At 43.4% G+C, this 19521-nt stretch overlaps 1 protein-coding gene across 5 annotated transcripts in view; it reads left to right on the top strand.

Moving 5' to 3' along the window:
• Window positions 1-19521, top strand: part of LINGO1 (leucine rich repeat and Ig domain containing 1) — a 493542-nt gene that overhangs the window by 45925 nt on the left and 428096 nt on the right. Inside the window, exon 1 of one of the 5 annotated variants that reach the window (XM_031956820.1) lies at window positions 19018-19089. The exons of the other annotated variants lie outside the window; for them this stretch is intronic. The gene's annotated coding sequence lies outside the window, so the exon portion shown is untranslated. Of the gene's footprint in view, window positions 1-19017; window positions 19090-19521 lie in introns of those variants that run through there. 5 annotated transcript variants of the gene reach the window in all.

Raw genomic sequence — 19521 nt, 5'->3', positions numbered from 1 at the left:
GACTTCAAGGTCACACAATAAGTGTGAGAGGCAAGATTTGAACCCAGCTCTTCTGCCTGCAAAGCTCTTTCTTCTGGGTCAAGCTGCCTTCCTTGTACCGAGTTCTTGTCCTCCAGCTTCTATTCTACCCCTGGCTGTCTCTAATCTCTTTTTGAGAAGCTATTAAAGGAAGGAGAGTTCAGGGATCCCCTTGAGTATCTGTTCCACTCTAATCCAGTTCCTTGGAATTCAGTTTAAGGCAACAGACATTTATTAAGCACCTACTGTTCACAGAGTCTTGTATGAGATTCTGCAGAGGGGAAGACTGCAATCTCTACCCACAAGACAGTGCTTCTGACAATACAGGAACACAATACTAAAATAGACGTTAGAATGTATGGGCAGAGATCAGATGGAAAAAATGGGGAAACTGGACAGGGAAGGAAGGTTCATGTCTAACTGGAAGAAATCAAGGAAGGTTTCAGGGAGGAAGTGGTACCAGAGCTATCCTTGAAGGAGGATATCAACAGGCAAACTTGGAGGTGGGGTGGGAATTAGGATAATAATTATAAGGATGATTATTAGGATCAATCAATTAGGATCGATGAAGGGGAGATGGGAGGGAGCTGTATGGGAATGAGCAAGAGTGAGAACACTGAGCATCCACTTTCACTGGACCGTGCATTAAGCTGAATGATATGAGCTAAGGCTGGAAAGGTGGTGGTGATTAGATTGTGGAAACCCTAGACGAAGGAACCAATACTTTATTTAGTAGGCAATGGGGATTTCCTGAAGCTTTCTTGGTGGAGAAGTGCTGTTCCTGGAAGGTGCATTTTAGGAAGATACAGAATCTCACTTGACTCACAGAGTCAAGTAGCAGAGGGTCGGAATGGCAGGGCAGGGAGAAGGTAGCCTCAAAGCGATGGAGACGTGGGTTTGAGGCAAGCCCCTGACTCAGGCTAGCTGTGCCACTCTAGGAAAGTCACTTAACTTAGTGCCATGAGCCATGCCTAAGCATATATTTCAGAGAAGGTGCTGACTTGCTCTGGTGGAAGGGAGTTTCCTCATCTAAGCATTTCTTATATCAATGAAATCACTCATCCGATCCCATCTTTGGGTCTTCTGGAGCTTGTGTAGGATGGTGAGAAGTGAGAATAACCTGGGTTAACTTTTCTTCTGAGACAGAAGGCAACCTAGTGTTGTAGTGGGTCTGGCTACTGAGTCTGGAGGCAGGAAGATTTGAGTTTGAATACAGCCTCAGAAACTTACTGTGTGACCTTGGGCACTTAGCTTCTGTTTCCTTAGTTTCCTCAATTATAAAATGAGAATAATAATGGCATCTATCTCACAGAGCTGTTGCGTGATATTCTTCAAGTGATTAGCACCGTGCCTGGCACATAGTGGGTACAATATAAATGCTTAATCCTTTCCATTTCCCCTTCATCTCTGCCCTTAGGGATGCCTAGACTTCCCTACCAGGGTGGTATTATTTGAGGACATGTTGAGTAGTCAATGTCTCCTTTCCACCCCGACTTCTCTTATCGACACGTATCCACCGTTTTCTATTTTCTCAGTGTCTTGTTCTTGGTGGCTTACACAACTCCTCCAACAAACTCCTTGCTAATAGCGTTGATGGATTAATGTCAGGGTAACACACAGACGTGTCCTGATTGGCATTCTAGAGACAGGGACAAAGTTTCAAAGAGTTCCAGATTGAAATCGAGTCCCAATTTACGAGTAACTTGCTTTATGACTTTGAACAAGGTCTTCCTGTCCTTGGTCTTCAGTTTCCTCCTTTGTCAAAGGAATGAGTTGAACAAGACAATTCTAAGATTCCCTCCAGATCGGAGTGACTAAAAGCCTAAAGGGAGCTATCAACTAGCCCCGTCTCCTTTTACAAATGAGAAACTGAGGCTCAGGGAGAAATTTCTTTCTCCAGGTCATGCATATAGTTGATGAGAAAGGAGGGGTTTGAAGCAAGGGCTCCTGACTTTTAACTAACGTGGTTTCCACTGTATATTGCCCCGCATTTTTCTTCTCCTCTACCCTCACCCTCATCCTTATCCCCACAAGCCTTTGGGGAAAGGCCGGCAGGGTCCCTTTCTCTGCCTCCCATAATCCCAGAGTTGGGGGCTGAGGCAGTGGCAAGCCCTGGCCCCTGAAAAGAGTCATGCCTAACTCCCTCCCGCATGAGTGCAGCCTCAGGGCTCTCTTTGGCTGAGGCCCAAAACTATAATGAAATCTCTCTCTGATTCTGTTGTTTTTCATGAGTTGTTTTAGTATCTGAGGAAGCTGGCTGCTACCATGCCCAGAGCACTTAAAAGGAACATGGGTTTGGGGCCAGGCCTTGCTCAGAGATGGCTCTCTTTCCATACCCCCTATTGCTGGAGGGAGTACAGAGGAGGGGGAGTGCAGCGATGCCAGAGATGGGTACCAGGCCCACATACGAAGGCTATAAACGCATCTGCCCTTTGTTAATGACTCCAGTCACATCAGCTGCACCCTGTGTGTCTGGCCCTAGACTCACAGAGTGAAAGTCAGAACTAGAAGAGATCTTAGCTTGTTTAGTGCCAGCTCCTCTTTATACATACAGATGAAACAATCGAGGCCCCTGGAGAGGAAGGATCTCACTTATGGTCACACGGTAGGCTCTACTGGCAGAGCCAGGCCCAGAGAGCAGGTCTCTTAGTCTTTATTTTTTAAAAGTTTATTGACTCTTTGTGATTCTTCTACCATAGTCATAGAACCATAGGATCATAGCCATCAAGCTGGAAGGGACCTTAGAGACCTTCTAACCCCTCATTTTACAGATGAGAAAACTGAGGTCCAATCCCCACTAAAGAATCTTCCCTTGTAGGAAGAGAAGAAAAAGAAGTAAAATTGGCCAACAGTGATTGCAGCTGGATGCTCCACACCACAGCCCAGTGCCTCTTTACTGAGAGGCGGCAAGTGTGTGTTCTCACCTGAAATCTAGGAGCCGAACTGGGCATTGCATTTAGTCTGAATTGCCTTTCCATGTAAATTTAATTATATGACTGTTATATCTGCATCTGTTAGAACATGTCTCCCTGTGTTTCTCTGAATTCCCCAAATTTGCCATTTCTTATGATCTGATACTATTCCATTATATTCATATTTCCAAACATATTTGTGCAGCCCATTTGCAACCAATGGGTCCCTCTTTTGTTTTTAGGGTTGTTTTTCCTCTTCCCTGTTAGAAAAAATGACTGCTATGAATATTTGGGATATATGGGACTTTTATTTCAATATTGGATTTCTTTGGGATATCAGACCATACTGGGATTTCTGGTTCAAAGGGAATAAATTGTTCCTTTTCTTAATAAAAAAAATTATTTTTCAAATCAGTATCAATTCATAGCTTTATTAAGAATAATACTTTTTAGCTAGTGTCCTATCTTTTCATAACCTGTCAGTCCTAGTTTTTACAGTACTTTCCCTATAGTATACTTCCCTATTATCTTTAGTCAACATGGCATGACTGACAAAAATACATATGAAATATACCAAAATCTTCGGCAGTTACCTTGACATCTTATTTGCCTTGAAATAGGGACCAAGTAGTCCCACATATTCATGATGCTACCATGAAGCTAAGAGATCACAGGGCTTCCCCATATCCCAGATCAGCCTGCTCTACTTTCTTGTCCAATCTAATACAATAAATATTTTTTCAAGATTCATTATGTGTAGGCACTGGCAATATAGAGCCAAATTTCTCAATAGATCTCGACATCAAGGAGCTTATACATTCTAGAAATTCTATAAATCTATAAAATTTTAATTATTTTTTAGTTGTTTAAATTGTGTCCAACTCTTTGTGATCCCATTTGAGGGTTTTTTTGGCAAAGATACTGGAGTGGTTGGCCATTTCCTTTCCATTTCATTTTACAGACGAGGAAACTGAGGCAAATAGCATTTATGTAACTTGCCCAGGATCACACAGCTAGTGAGTGTCTGAGGTTAGATTTGAACTCAGAAAGATGAGTCATTCTAACTCCTAGGCCCAATATGCCATCCATTGAATATATATATATATATATATATATATATTATACATTGCAATATACATGATAATTTCAGAAATCAGGGGAATATATTTATAGCTAGGGGACTGAGAAAGGTTTTGCTTTTAATGGATGGCACATGAATTGAGGTTAGAAAGAAGCTAGGGATTCTCAGAGGTGACAGGCATATTATGGAGCAGGGGACAGTGGGTATAGAGGAATGGAGGCAGGAGAGGGGGCACTGAGTTGGGGAACTACAGAGGAGACTGATCTGGCTGACACATAAACCATGTGGATGGGAACAATGTTCAGTAAGCCTGGCAATGAAGCCCGAAGCCAGATTGGAAATGGCTGTAAATGTCAGGCATATTGTTCATTTTTAGGGAAATTAAGTGAGTTGCTTGCGGTCACACAGACAGGAAGGGGCAGAGGGAGGATTTGAACCCAGTTCCTTTGTCCCCAGAATCATGTTGTTTCCACTGCTTGCCATGCTGATGGCTTCCACCCTGGATGCAGCCAGGTGAGGCTGAATTTTCGTGGTGTAATTCTGGGCTTTGGCAGCTGAGCTGGGCTGAGCTGGGACAATGGTTTCTCTCCTTCCCTTTGTCTCTGGGGAGGCTCTTGGGATGACGGGGTTTGTGGTTTGCAAACATCCACCTGCCCTTATTGCTCCTCTTCTGCACCTGTCTCCCTGCTGTGCTGGGCCCCTGAGACACACACATAGCGTCCCCGCTGGGCTGGGCTCCCTCCAGCTCTGGAGACTCTCTTTCTCATACACAGAGTTTCCTCCCTGCTGTGCCCTCCCTTTCCCTACCCCTCATTCACACACACACACACAGAGCCGCCTACTGTGTCTTCCCATTCCCCTTAAAGCATACAATTGCTTTGCTAGGGCTGGCTCCCCACTCTGCCAGCAGTTTGCAAACACACATATATGCACACACACACACACACACACACACTCCCAGCTGAGTCTTTTCTCCCCAATGAAGAACAGATAACCTTATTGTGCCCATCCCTTTCAAACTCACAGAAGTTCACAGTCTCCCTGTTGGAACCTCTCTCTCTCCCTCTCTCTCTCTCTCTCTCTCTCTCTCTCTCTCTCACACACACACACACACACACACACACACACGATTTCTGTTATGCTCCTTTATCCCACACTACTCTCCTGTACACATAAGCTCTACATTTATCCCCACACATCAATCTTCAGTTAATACACAAAACTTAGTGTCCTCCCTCTTATAGCCCCATGGCCTCTTAGTGCCTTCTCCCAGAGGCACATACAAGCCTCCCCACAGTTTTATCTCTCTATCTTTTCACCTCTTTATATATGCACGTATGCCCATGTGCGGAATTTCCTCTCGGTCTGAAGTTAAAAGATTTTTGTCTATTTTCCTCTGTCTTTATCTCTGCCTCTTTTATCTGTCTTTCTCCTTCTCTTTTCATATCTCTGTCTTTATTTCTATGTCACTATATCTTTCTCCATCCCTTTCTTCCCAGCTCTTCCTTCTTTCCTCTGTCTCTCTTCCTCTGTCTTTATGTCTCTTTCTTCTCTCTTGTTATCTGTTTCTGTCTTTATGTCTATCGCTCTGTCCTTTTCTCCCTTTTTCCTCTCTTTGTCTTCTTGTCTTCCTCTCTCTTCATCTTTCTTTTTCTCTTTGTTTCTTATGGGTCTTTTCCTCTGTCTTTATGTCTATGTATGGCTTTTTTCAATTATCTCTTTCTCTCTTCCTGTATTTCTATCTCTGTCTTTTTCCCTCTTGCTCCATTTCGTTTTCTTTGTTTCTTTTTCTCTTATTCTCTCTCTCTTTTTTTTTGTCTTTTTCTCTCCATCCCCATCTCTATCTTCTCTAAGTTAATATTCCCTCTTCCCTCAGCTGCTCCTCAGATGGTAGAGTCACTTTCTGCCCACGGCTGGATACTCTCTTGTTTATTAAAAGATGGATAGTGTCTGGCACAAGTAACGTGTGACAGTGGATAGCTGTCCACTGTAGTGGGAACAGCACATCTGAAACATTGTATTCAGTCAGCATTGCATTTTAGGAGAGACACTGATAAGCTGGAACATGGATAAAGGAAGAGACCAAAATGATGAAGGACCTTGGGATGATGGACATGAGAGAACCAAATGAAGGAATTGGGGATTGGGGGATGTTTATCTTGGAAAGTTCAAGGTACTGAGGAACATGATCATCACCTTTAAATATTTTTGAATGACTGGCCTGTGGAAGAGAAATTAATCCTGGAGGATTAAGGCAAGGGGGAGAGAGTTACTGAGAAGTAGATTTCAGTTTGATTCAAGGGAGAATTTGTTCACACTTAGGCCATGAAGTAAAATGGGATGACCCAAGAGCTAGTGAGTTTTAAAATAAAAGGTAGTGGGTTCCTCATCTCCGAAGGTTTTCAAATAGAAGACGAATGACCACTTGTCATGGATATTGTACAGCAAGTATTCTTTTTTTTTATTTAATAGCCTTTTATTTACAGGTTATATGCATGGGTAACTTTACACCATTAACAATTGCCAAACCTCTTGTTCCAGTTTTTCACCTCTTACCCCCCCACCCTCCCCCAGATGGAAGGATGACCAGTAGATGTTAAATACATTAAAATATAAATTAGATACACAATAAGTATACATTACCAAAACATTATTTTACAGCAAGTATTCTTAATCTAGGGTCCACAAACTTACTCTTTTGGATATGTGATGACTGTGTTGTAACTCCAAGTATTTTATTTTATACATTTACAAGCTTTATTCTGAAAAGGGGTCCATCCATAGGCCTCATTAGACTATCATTGAGGCAGGACATCAAAAAGATAAAGAGCTTGCATGTAGAAAGAATTCCTCTTCAGGTGTGTGTCAGGTGAGATAATTTCTCAGAGATTCTTTCAAAAATCTACATCCACCAGCTTTGAGCATCAAGTCATTTGCTAAGAGCTTTGGGAGGTATGAAGGTGATCTGGTTCTTGACCTCATGGAGCTCACAGTTTTACAGGGCAGAGGAAGTATAGAGGCTAAGTACTAAATACTAAAGATAAAGTGTGGTCAGTACTAAACCAAGAGCTCTAGGTTCACAGAAAAGCAGAGTGATTTGGAGTAGAACAGTTCTTATGGTAACATTTTGGGACTGTAAGTCTTCCCATCTCCTGAGGTTCACAAGACTGAGAAGATCTTGTGTCACAAGACAGTGAGGGATGTGGGAAGGCAGGCTGATATCTATAACAACTATAGTGGGCAAGCAGCAAACTGGGATTTAGGGACTTGGCAACCAGATCCCATTCTTCCATTGTGGGGTCTTGGGCAATCTTATTTTTCTAAGTCCTAGATTCCTCTCTGTAAAGTGGGGGAGGGAAAAGGAGAGAAACTCATTGATCTCTAACCTCCCTTCCTGTTTGGAGGATTGCTGTCTGATATATTCTAAATTACCTTCAAGCATGTTATGTCTTACAATGTAACTGCCTCTATAAAATTAGGTATTTGAGTTTAATGATCTCTAAGCTCCCTATAAGCACTGACATTCTGTGTTCTAAGGACCCTTCTGGTTCTGACATCCTAGGTTTTAAGGCTCTTCCATGTTCTCAAATTCTCCCTTGTGTAAGACATTCTGTGTTCTATGTACTAAGGTCACTTTCTCCAGGCTCTGATTGTGTTCTAAGGCCTCAGCTAGTTGTGACATTCTATGTTCAAATGTCTCTCCCAGTTCTAAAAATCCATGTTCTAAGGAACCTTCCAGCTCTGACAATCTGTGAGTCTAAAAATGTGAGGGGGCAGACGGAAAAACTCGGAAGAGACAAACAATGGGGATTGCTCTCTGGGCGACTGAGTGGAGGAGGAGGAGGAGGAGGTGGGCAAAGGGTGACTGGCTGGCAACAAAATGAATACAAATCACCTCATTCCCTCTGGAGAGGGAATGGAGTGGGACTGGGCACAGCTGATCAGAGCTCTTCATTTCTCCTCAGCTTGACAGTTGTAGGCAAGCCTGGTTTGTAGACCTAGGGGCTGAAAGGAAGAATGGAAAAAGTGGGGGGGGGGTCAGACCTTGATTCCCATTTTTCCTGTGCCAGGAAATGGAAACAGATAATAGAGAAGCGTGGGTCTTTCTCCAAGGTTGTCTTCAATTCTGGCCTTTTCCTTTGCCCTCCAGGTAGTGCTCTCTAGCTGATCTTTCTCATCCTCCCTCATAAATAGGCATCTATAATAGGTGCACCATGGCTCATTCATTGAATACTTCTAAGGTTTTATAAACTCCTTTGAACTCTGTTTTCAGGGACTGATAGCAGCTTAAAATGTAGTCCTATCAGGAAACTTTGCATTTTAACCAAGATCTTTGAATTGGGAAATATAGTAGAAAGAGAGTCATGATCAGCATCTGGAAGATCAAGGCTTATGTCTCTAATAGTATGAGCTATGTGACCCTGGGCAAGGAAATCATTTAGCCCTTTGGTGCTCCCCAAGCAATTTTCTAAATTTGTGGTTTGTCCTTCCTTCTCAGAGAGGACCAATGGTACCACGAGAGTGATGTTTTGACTTGCTTGTAAATTGGATTTGTGAGGTAGAGCTGTAGAAAGTCACCAGCCTCACTTTCTCCTCCAGAGTCATAGAAATCCAGTGGCAAGACAAAAATCACAAACACTGGTAAACCACCCAGAGTTTCCTCTCTGGGAGCTCCCTATGCCAATGGAATCACAAGCTTAAAAAATTAGTTGTGAAACAGTTCTTATGGGGAAAAATAGAACTGCAGGTCTTAGTGGACTGCAAGACTGATGTAGATCTTCAGTGTGAAGAGGCAGGCAAAAGAGTCAATGGGATTTTAGGTTTCCTTAACAGAAGCAGAGGTGACAATTATACTGGTAAGACCCACTTGGGACATTTTGTTCAGTTCTACAATTTTAGAAGATGCTTCATTCTGAGAAATTGGAGTGCATCCAGTTAGCAGGATAATGAGGGGCCTGAATAAAAAAGTATCCAATATTGGAAAAGGTGAGGAGAGCTTAGAGATTTGTTTGATATTTTCAAGGCAGAAAACTCAAGGATATGTGACCTACTTTGGGAGCTGGAACTTTCTTAATAATGTTGGAGACATTGAACATCATGGCCACATCATCTAGGAATTTGTGATAGACATTTGTTGAGTACCTTTTGAATGCCAAAATGCATGCATGAGTAGATATATATGTATACAACGAACACAAAGAATGGAGTTTGTATCTGGGATAGACAAGGAGGAAGCACAGGGCAGGCAGAGTAGACCTCGGCTGGCACACTGAACTTGCCAGAGTAGTCATGTGACTGATGGGGATCCTCTAGGGGATGTGACTCCTCTGGTCTTTCTGAAATCATTTGATGAAGGCAGCAGCTCATTTCATATATAGTTGAGGAGCAGGACTGGAATGTGGATAGTTGGCCCTAATGTAGAATTTGAATTTGGCATCTTTGGGTTTGGGCCTGGGCCAGCCCAGTGTTGTGCTTTGAGGGTGGGGGCAAAGACTAGCTCAGATGTGCCTTCTTTGCCCATAGGATGGGAGAGGGAGAACCCTAGGCTACATCCTCCCCAGGCTGTCCAGAAGACGCTGTCCACCTTTGGGGTGTTGAAGGTGCTATAAGAGTGAAGCATTTGAATCCAGATTCTTACTACTTACTGTGTAAAACAGACCAAACCAAATTGAGCTGATTTCATCAGCTAAGCTCACCATGAGGAACTTCCTCCATCAATGCAGATTCCCCCTTTACTATAAAGATCCATTCAGTTCCCCCTCTGCGTTCCACTTTCCTCCTCAGTAAAATGAGGGGATTGGGCTGAATCAGATACTCTTTTCTCTTTTCTTAATATTATGATCCTCTGATGCTGTGGACTAGAACAAGCTTGCCCTCTGGGAAGGCTGAAGGTCAAAGGCTTCATAGGACCTGTTCCTGAGAGACATATGCTTTTGGAGCTTTATAGGATTTCCAGGGGTCTAAGCCATGGCATGTGGGTGAGGGGCATGGTAGACTGGCTGCTGCTTGAGCCCCTCCTCCATCCATCTGTCTCCATTCCTGTCCTGTTTCCTCCCATTTCTGATCCTTCTCTCTTAGCACTTCTTTCCTCTCTCTTACATCTGCCATCTCTTTTTTCCTCTTCTCTGTTCTTCTCTGTCTCATCTCCTCCCCCCTTTTCTTTTCTCCCATCCCTGTCTCCTTCCTCTCTTCCTGTGCTTCTGTTTCTCTCTGCCTCTTTATGACCTGTTTTTTGGTTGCACACATATGCTCCTTCTCTTCTCCTCTCTCTCTCTCTTCTCTCTCTCTCTCTCTCTCTCTCTCTCTCTCTCTCTCTCTCTCTCTCTCTCTCTCTCTCTTTCTCCCCCTTGCTTTGCTTTCCTTTGTTCTTCTCTCATTTTCTTCTCTGCTCTTCCCTATTCTCTTTCCTGTCTCTCTTCCCTTTTGGTCTCTGTCTCTCTCCCCACTGGAGTGTTTTAGTCAGGTAGAGGTAATTAGGAAGGTGAAACAGCAGCTGCCTATTGAGCAGAACGAAGGAGGGGGCTGAGGTAGGAGCGATGGAAGGAGGATGGGCTGCCTGCTAATTGCTCCTGAGCTATACCTTTGGGCATTAAGTTCCCAGGGCCATGGATAGAAGAAACACAGGCAGTAGGGAACAGCAGGCGCCACCAAACAACCAGGGGAGCCTGTGCTCAGCTATTAGGTAGCAGCCTTTGGAAAAGCCTCCAGGGGAGGTTGCCAAATGCAAAGCCCTGCCTCCTCCAAGCAGGCTTCCGTGACTATTCTAGCCTGTAATGACCTTTTCTCTTTAGCAACCCCTCATTTATTGTGTATTACAGCATTTTCCAAACTATATAAAAGGGATTCAAAGAGGGATTATATCTGATTAATTTTGATTAACGTTTATTAATTGTCTACTATATGTGCAAAGCCCTTTTGGAGGGCCTCAGGGTACAAACATGTAAAAAAATGACACATTTACTGCCCTTGGGGAGCCTTGAGTTTGCTAAATGGGATAAAACATGTACACAAATGATAATAGAGAGAAGATTGTGGTAAGGTAAAAGAGCAAGGGGAAGAAGACATGGAGAGAGAAAGAGAGACAGAGTTTGAGAGACAGATAGACATTTAGACACAGAGAGACACAGAGGCAGAAATAGAGACACAGAAAGAGACAGAGATATAGAGATACACACACACACACACACTCAGAGAGAGAGAGAGAGAGAGACAGAGAGAGAGAGAGAGAGAGAGAGACAGAGAAACAAAGAGACACAGTGACAGAGAGAGAGAGAGAGAGACAGAGAAACAAAGAGACACAGTGACAGAGAGAGAGAGTTGCAGCTCAGGGAAGGCAGTGGGAATTATGGGAAAAGCTTCACAAGTAAAGCACCTGAGCTGAACATAAACTAAAAGGATGTCCAGAGGCTAGAATGAGGAAAGAGTGCATCCCAGGCATGAGAGACGACATACATAAACATTAACTCAAAAAGACTGAAGAAGGTAGTCTGGAATAGGAGGAGAAGCTGAGTTAGCATAGGGGAGAAGCTGAGTGTTCCAATTTGGGTGGAAACTAGAGTGCGTGTCCAGTCTAATCAGAATCCACCATTCCCTAAACCCATACTTTGACTTCATCAGCCTTGGTGTATTTAAATTTGCTTTTATAAAACAAAAGGAGAAAGGAGCTGGATTATAAAGGGCCTTGAATTCTATGGCCATTTCAATTTCTAGTCAATCAGCATTACTAATAAATGCTTATAATGTGGGAGCACCTTATTCTAGGTGCTGGGAATACATAGACAGTCCCTGCCCTCAAAGAACTTACCTTCTCTTGGAAATGGAATGCTTATGAATAAATATATACCAAGTATGTAGGAAAGAAAAACAAGAAGGGAGGACATAAGCAGTCAGGGAGATCAGGAAAGGTTTCATGTGGGCAATGGTGCTTGAGATAGCTCTTGAAGAAAACTAGAATTTACTCTGTGGATATTGGGGAGTCATTGATGGATTTTGAATAGAAGAATGATGTGTTGGAATGACGCTTTAAAAGGATTATTTTGGCAGTTATATGAGGGATAGATTGGAGAGAAGAGGGATTAGTGACAAGAGACCTATTTGTTTGGAGGCTATTACAATAGTAATAGTAATAAGTGGTACAGTACACAGAACACTGGACCTGGAGCCCAGATGACTGAGTTCAAATCTGGTCTCAGATACTTACTAGGCTCTGGGGCCTATGCAAATCACATCACCCTGTTTGCCTCAATGATTTCAACTGTAAAATGAGGTGAAGAAGGAAATGGTGAACCACTCCAATATATTTGCCAAGAAAATCTCAAATTGGGTCACCAAGAGGTGGGCATAATTGAAAAGACTGAACAACATCATTACAATGGTGTTGGCAAGATGTGATGAGAGATGGGGATCCTTCATGTTTCCCTGGGTTTAAATCTTTGATCTAGTCTGACCCACTCAGAGGAAGCCAGTGTGGACAAATGAGTTGCCCAGGATCACATACATAGGAGATGAAATTCAGATTTACATCCTCTGACTCAGAACCCAAGGCTTCATTATGTACACATACAGAAAGAGTGAAGAGGAAAGGTTTGAAGGTGGCAAAGTTCTTGAGAAAATCAGGAGGGGGTATCCTGTGTTTCATGAGAAACTGTCACAGCTAGGGATATTTTCCTTTTCAAAAATAATAAACAAAATTATTGGTGCTTAAAAATACTGATTATATGCAGCAGGTTTTTTGGCATGAAATCAGGCTGAATTTTCCTCTGTTTTGTCCAATATTTCCCTAACTTTCTCTTTATCTGGAGAGTGTGCCATATGCCCAGGCTGTCCAGGCCAGCAATTCTGGACTCTGTCAATATGTCTCAAGCCTCAGAGTACTTTCTGGCCAGAGAATTTAACAAAATACTTTACAGTTGATTGCATTCAGTCTAGGATCTGAACTATTATCAATTTCTATTATTCTCCCATCGTGTTGGGTGGTTCGGTTAAGTCATGACAACCTGAATTCAAATCCTGCCTTGAAAATTTATTAGTTAAGTAACCCTACCATCCTTCTTGGGCTTGATTTCCATATCTAAAAAATGGGAATAATTAAAAAGCACCTAACTCCCAGTGTGCTTGTGAAGATTAAATAAAATAACATTTGCGGTATCTTAAAGCACCAAATATATATAAGAGATGAGTATTATTACTGTCCCATGTGGGAAGCAGCAGGGGATAGTGGAAAGCAGATTGGATTTGAATTCAAATCCCAGGTCTACCTGTGTACCCTGTGTCAAAGGCACCTGAGTTTTCTTATCCTTAGTGATCTCATCTGTAAAATAGATGGATGGCACTAGATGATTGTCATGGCCCCCCAGCTTTGAATCTGTGACCACATCAATGGTCTCTAGCTTGGTTCCTCAGCCACACTGAGAACTGATGATGGCAGGAACTGTATTTTTTCTGGAGCATGATAACAACTCATATTTCTATTGCTCTAAGGAGTATGCAAAATGTCTTCCTAGAAACAACTCCTTTTAAGTATATAGAAGAACTATCACAGATCCCTATTTTACAGATGAGGAAACTGAGGCTCAGAGGGGATTTGGCTTGTCTGTGAAAATAAGAGTTGACATTGATATATCTCAGGACACCAGGCAATTTTTTAAAAATTGTAAGTTTTGGTTGAAAGAGTTTCCTCTTTGCAGATTTCCTATTCCAGTGAAATTGTTGATCTAAAAAAATAATGCTTTGAAATTTATAAAACAATTTACATAACTTACATCATTTGGGCCTCATAAAACTCACGAGAATAAGTTTTATGGTATTGTGAGCCAATTTGACAGGTATAATCATCCCTATTTTACAGATGAGCAAACTGAGGTTCAGAGCTGGAGTGATCTGCCAAGCGTCACAGATCTAATAAGTTCCATAAAGAGAATTGGAAGTTAGGTTTTCCTGACTGTGGGTCTATCACTCTATACCTCACTCCTAAATGTCCATTTAATGTTCTTTGATTTAACTCTCCTAGGGGACTGTTGTTTCTGTCCTATCCCAAGGAGACAGATGGGTACCTAGAAGAATAACTCACAGACCACAAGTGAATTCTTATCTCCTTTTATTCCATTTTGCTAGCCCCTTGCCTTTAGACTCTCTCTAAATTGGGATCTGCACATCCTTCTAAGCTGGTTAACTAGCCTTCCCCTTTAGCTTCCTCTAAACTAGGATCTGAACAACCTTCTAGGCTTGTTAGTTAGCCTTTCCCCTCTCAGACTCCTATAAACTGGCATCTGTACATCCTTCTGGGCTGGTTAATTAGCCTTCATCTTTAGACTCCTCTAAACTGGTATCTGTACATCTTTCTAGGCTAGTTATCTAGCCTTTCCCCATTCAGGTTCTCTATAAACTAGGACCTGTACCTCCTTCTAGGCTAGTTAACCAGCCCTCCCCTTTAGACTCCTCTTAACTGGGATCTGTACATCCTTCTAAGCTGGATAACTAGCCCCTCCCCTTTAGACTCCTCTAAACTGGGATCTGTACATCTTTCTAAACTAGTTAGTTAGCCTTTCCCCACTCAGATTCTCCATAAACTAGGCCCTGTCCATCCTTCTAGGCTAGTTAACTAATCTTCTCCCTCAGACTCTATAAACTGGGATCTATAAATCCTTCTAGGCTGGTTAGCTCATGGAAATTGTGGAGGGCTTGTGAAGAAATGGGCCTTCCCTTTACTGCCTGTGGGGTGCAGATTTGCTAATGTGGAGGCCCACAGCCTGGAGAGGTCTAGTTCATTAAACCGCAAGTAGCTGGGATTTGGTAGAGTCCAGACCCAGGGGATTTCGCAGGAAGGTACTTTGGTGGATGCAAAGCACATTGGAATTGCAGTCAGAAGGCTTGGGTAAATGCTCACACAGTGAGGGCTTCATGAAAATTTGTTGAACTGAATATTTTATCCATCGACCAATCACAAGAATAATAATACAGGCTGACATTTGTATGGCATTGTAAGGTTTGCAAAGCGCTCAGACAACCGTGCCATTTGGCCTACTGGGCATACAAAGGCAAAAAAGGAAAAAGAAACAATATCTGCCCCCAGTGAGCTTGTGTTCTATTTGGGGGAAACAATAATATACATATAAATATATACCGAATAAATACAAGGCAATTACAGGAATAGGTACTGGCAAATGGGGAAATTGGGAATTTCTTTTTATAAAAGGCAGAGCTTGAAAGGAGGCTAGGGATTCTCTGAGCCTGAGATGGGAGGGGAGCACACACCACAAATGTGAAGCAGTCAAGGAAAACACAGAGAGGAGGGAGGGAATGCTGAGTACGAGTAATAGTGAGAATACTGTGGAGTAGATGAAACTGTGATAACGATGAGGATGAAGATGATGAAGACAATTATGATGATAGCATTCCTAGAAAGCTTTAAGGTTTGCAAAGTACATGTTTCCTCATTTTATCCTTATGATAACCCTATGAAGTAGAAGCTAATTATACCCTTTTTACAAAGGAGGAAACTGAGACTGAAAGAAGGTTAAGTGACTTAGGTTGTCCAGGATTACACAACCAGTAAAATGTCTGAGGCAGGATTTGTCTTAGATCTTGAAATAGGGGAGTCAAGAGGGCAGTAGATAGAGCACCAGCCCTGAAATCAGGAGGACCTGAGTTCAAATCTGATCTCAGACACTTACCACTTCCCAGCTGTGTGACCCTGGGCAAGTCACTTAACCCCAATTGCCTCAGCAAAAAAGAAGAAAAGAAAAAAAGAAAGAAATATGGGAGTCAGGTTGTAAAGGGCTTTAGATACCAAAAGAGTTTTTGTATTTGATCCTACAGGTAGTAGGGAACCACAGGAGTTTAATGAGCTAGGGAGTAGCATTGCTGGATGTGCCTTAGAAATAAAACTTTGGTAGCTGTGTGGAAGATGGATTGGCAATGAGTTGAGCTGAGGGAAGAAGTGAACAAAAAGGAATAATCCTCCGAGTGTTGACAAGGGTAAGGGAGCCAGAATGGAAAACAAGATATAGAAGGAAGTCTCTTTTGGTGAGTGTAACCTTTAAATGTGGTTGGACTTTGTGCTCAAGGAGCTTCCAAGTTATCACAGAGACAAGTCAACAAGACCACAGGGTTTCAAGAAGCACCATGGAATGTATCTGGTGTAGAAGCACCACACACTCCATAATAAGCATACTTTCTGGGCAACTCAATGGCACAGTGGATAGAATGCTGGCCTTGAAGTCAGAAGGACCTGAGTTTAAATCTGACTTTAGACACTTCACATTTACTAACTGTGTGACCCTGGGCAAGCCACTTAACCCCAATTGCCTCCCCCTTTTCTGGACAATTGAATATTTTATTCCTATAAAGGTGGTAGGGCAAGTGCTATTATCCCCATTTTACAGATAATGAGACTGAGTCTGAAAGAAGGGAAGGGATTTGTCCAAGTTTACACAACTAATAAGTTATATTCGAATCCAAATTTTTGATTCAAGTATGGTCTAGCTCTCTCCACTCTGTCAAGATGATCATGATGCAGTGGGTCACTTCTCGGAGGAAGAAAGTATTAAATAGGGTCCATCTCATCCTTGGAATGCTGGGAATGCTAGGAAGCATAGGCCCTTCCTGAATCTTGAGACTGCTCCCAACTATGGGGAAAAGAGAGTCTTTTCTAGCGTGAGACTTTGGCCAGTGAGTCAATGATTAGAGCATGATGTTAATGAGGCCGTGGCTGTAAACTCTGTATGTTCCTAGCTTTACAGAGGGATAACTCCTCCCTCCCCATCCCCGGTCTATTCTATGGGCTGAAACACCTACAACTCCAGCTCGGGAACCATTAAGGCAGATAGCTTAAAGAGTCCTGAGTTAGGGATGGGGACCTGAGTTTTCATTCAAAAATGTGTAGTGTGCTCCTTTCTTAGGCCTTCTCTGTCAAGTGTAGTAGATAGACCAGATGGTCTCTAAGGCCTTCTCACTCTGACAGTCTCTGAGCATGCTCAAAAGTCACCCAAACCACCCAGTATATTTATTAAGTGCCTACGATGAGCTCTTAGAGTTCTTGAGTCCCACCCACCTTTTGTAGACTTCTCAGCACCCCCAGCTGCTAATGTTTCCCCTTCCAGATGCCCTTCATGTATACCATCCATCATCTGTGTGTGGGTCTGTCCACTATTTATCTTCTCTCTATCCACTACCAATATATCATCTACTATTTTTCCTATCATCTGTATGCATACATGCATGCATATACATGCATATACATATATATGAATGTACCTATAGATAGTTGCATTAAAATCATTAAAAGCAGCTGGGTAGTATAGTGGATAGAGTGCTGGGTCTGAAGTCAGGAAGAGCAAGTTCAAATTCAGCTTTGGATTTTGGCTGGCTGTGTAGCTGGGCAACCTCGGCTAGTTTCCTCAGCTGTAAAATAGGGATAATAATAGCACCTACCTCATAAGGTGGATGTAAAGTGCAAAGCACAAATAATTGGTATACACGGTAATCCCTTAATAAATGTGTGTTCCTTCCCCACCTCTTCTCCCCTATTAGAGGCAGCTGGTGTTAGAAGTCAGGAAGTTCTTGTTCGTCATTTTTCAGTCACATCTGACTCTTGGTGACCCCATTCCTTGCAGAGACACTGGAGTGGTTTGGCATTTCTTTTTCCAGGTCATTTTACAGATGAGGAAACTGAGGCAAACAGGGTCACACAGCTAGGAAGTGTCTGAGCCCATAGTTGAACTCAGGAAGCTGTCTTCCTGACTCCAGAGCCATTGCTATGTCCACTCCCTAGCTGAATCAGGGAGATCTGAGTTCAAATTCCACCTCATAAACACATAGTGTGACCCTGGGCAAGTAATTTAATCTCTGTTTGCCTCAGTTTCCTCAATTGTAAAGTGGGAATCATAATAGCACCAAAGTTTGTTGTGAAGATCAAAGGAGATATCTGTAAAGAGCACTTAGCCTAGCGCCTGGCACACAGTAAGTCCTTCATAAATGTTTGTTGACCTACTGATTGCCACAGGGAAAGAAACACCTCCTCCTCATCCCCACTTGGCACTCAGGTTCTGTCATGCACATGGATTCTCTGGGACCCAGGGAGATTTCAGAGGATCACAGACTCACGGAGCCAGGTCTGGAAGGAATCATTCCATCCAACCCTGTCATGGAAGCCTTGACTTGGCTGGTGGGGTCATGTGGCCTGATAGGCAGGATACGAATCCAGATTCTGTTCCCACTAAACCACTGCCAAGTGTTTTGCTGAAATCCTCTTCTTGTGAAAGGGGCCGGTACAGCAAGAATAATGGACTTCCCAATGGGGCACAGCAGAAGTTCTCAGCCTTTGATGTGCATCATGTCCCCCTTTGGTGACAGGCTGGTGAAGACTACAGACCATTCTCTGAATCATGTTTTAAAACACACAATAAAACTGTAAAGAAGAGCAATTATGGTGAAACAGTTAGCAAAATGATTTTCTACCACGATGATGAGTTTACGGGCCCCTGCCATCAAGCAAACATACATACCCACCTACATGGGCTCCCCAAGGCCTGGCCTCCAGAGCCCCCGGGAAGACTCTGTCGAGCCCTGAAGATTCCACAGATTGCACATGGATCTCACGGAACACATGGATGCTCCACTTGTGCAGAACTCGGGAGGATTCCATGAAGATGCAAGTTGCATGTAGACAGGAGGGAAGGCGTGGTGGCCCATCCCACCTCCCTGTTTCTGCCGCAGAGCATCCCCTACTTTGGCCGGCAGCCCCGGAGCTGGCTGGCTTCTCCAGCCGAGATCTCGCTTGCTTTCCTGCTATTGGCACCGAGATCCCCCCACCTTGCCCTATAGAGCTGCTCACCAGCTCCTGCTGCTTCCTCCTCCTCCCTTTCCCTCCACCCCTTCCCCAAATCATTCTTATGCTCTGTCTGTGGTCCCATTTCCATGGCAACCCATTGTGATGTCAGAGGAGAGCGGGTAGCTTCAGGATACTTTGGGGGTGGGGGGAGAAAGGAGGTAGGGTTGGAGGGAAGCTGTTGAAACCAATTATCTTGTAATAAAAGAGAGCATCTGGCTGCTGGGCTGATCCAGGAGCCCTGGGGACAGGTAGGGACATGTGGCCTCTGAGGATTTTTTTCTAAGGGGGAGAGAAAGAAAAAGGGGGAGTGGCTTTTGTGGAAGAGACACAAGGCTGGTTCAGGGGCAACTTACCTCTGCAGAGAAAGGCTCGAGGCTTGTGTGCTAGGTTATATGGAGGGAAGCATGGGACGGAACACGTCATACTTTCCCAGAGCTAGACCGGCATATGTCAGGCTGAAGAAGGCCAGAAGAGAGAACGGTGGCCATAGACCCCATGGCTTGAACTGGTCCCTGAGCCATGGGACTTAGCATCTTTGCCAGCAGCTGCCTCCACTCAGCGAGTCCCTAGTTGGCTCTAGGCCTTTTAGAATGTTCTGCTCCACTTTTCTCCCTGTTTGGGCACATGCCTTCCATGTTCCCTCTGTGGAGGGGAACAAGAACAGTGGCTGGCACACAGTA

Source organism: Sarcophilus harrisii, chromosome 2 (assembly GCF_902635505.1).
Source record: "Sarcophilus harrisii chromosome 2, mSarHar1.11, whole genome shotgun sequence".
Lineage (NCBI taxonomy): Eukaryota > Metazoa > Chordata > Mammalia > Dasyuromorphia > Dasyuridae > Sarcophilus > Sarcophilus harrisii.
This window is presented reverse-complemented; position numbering and strand designations above follow the sequence as displayed.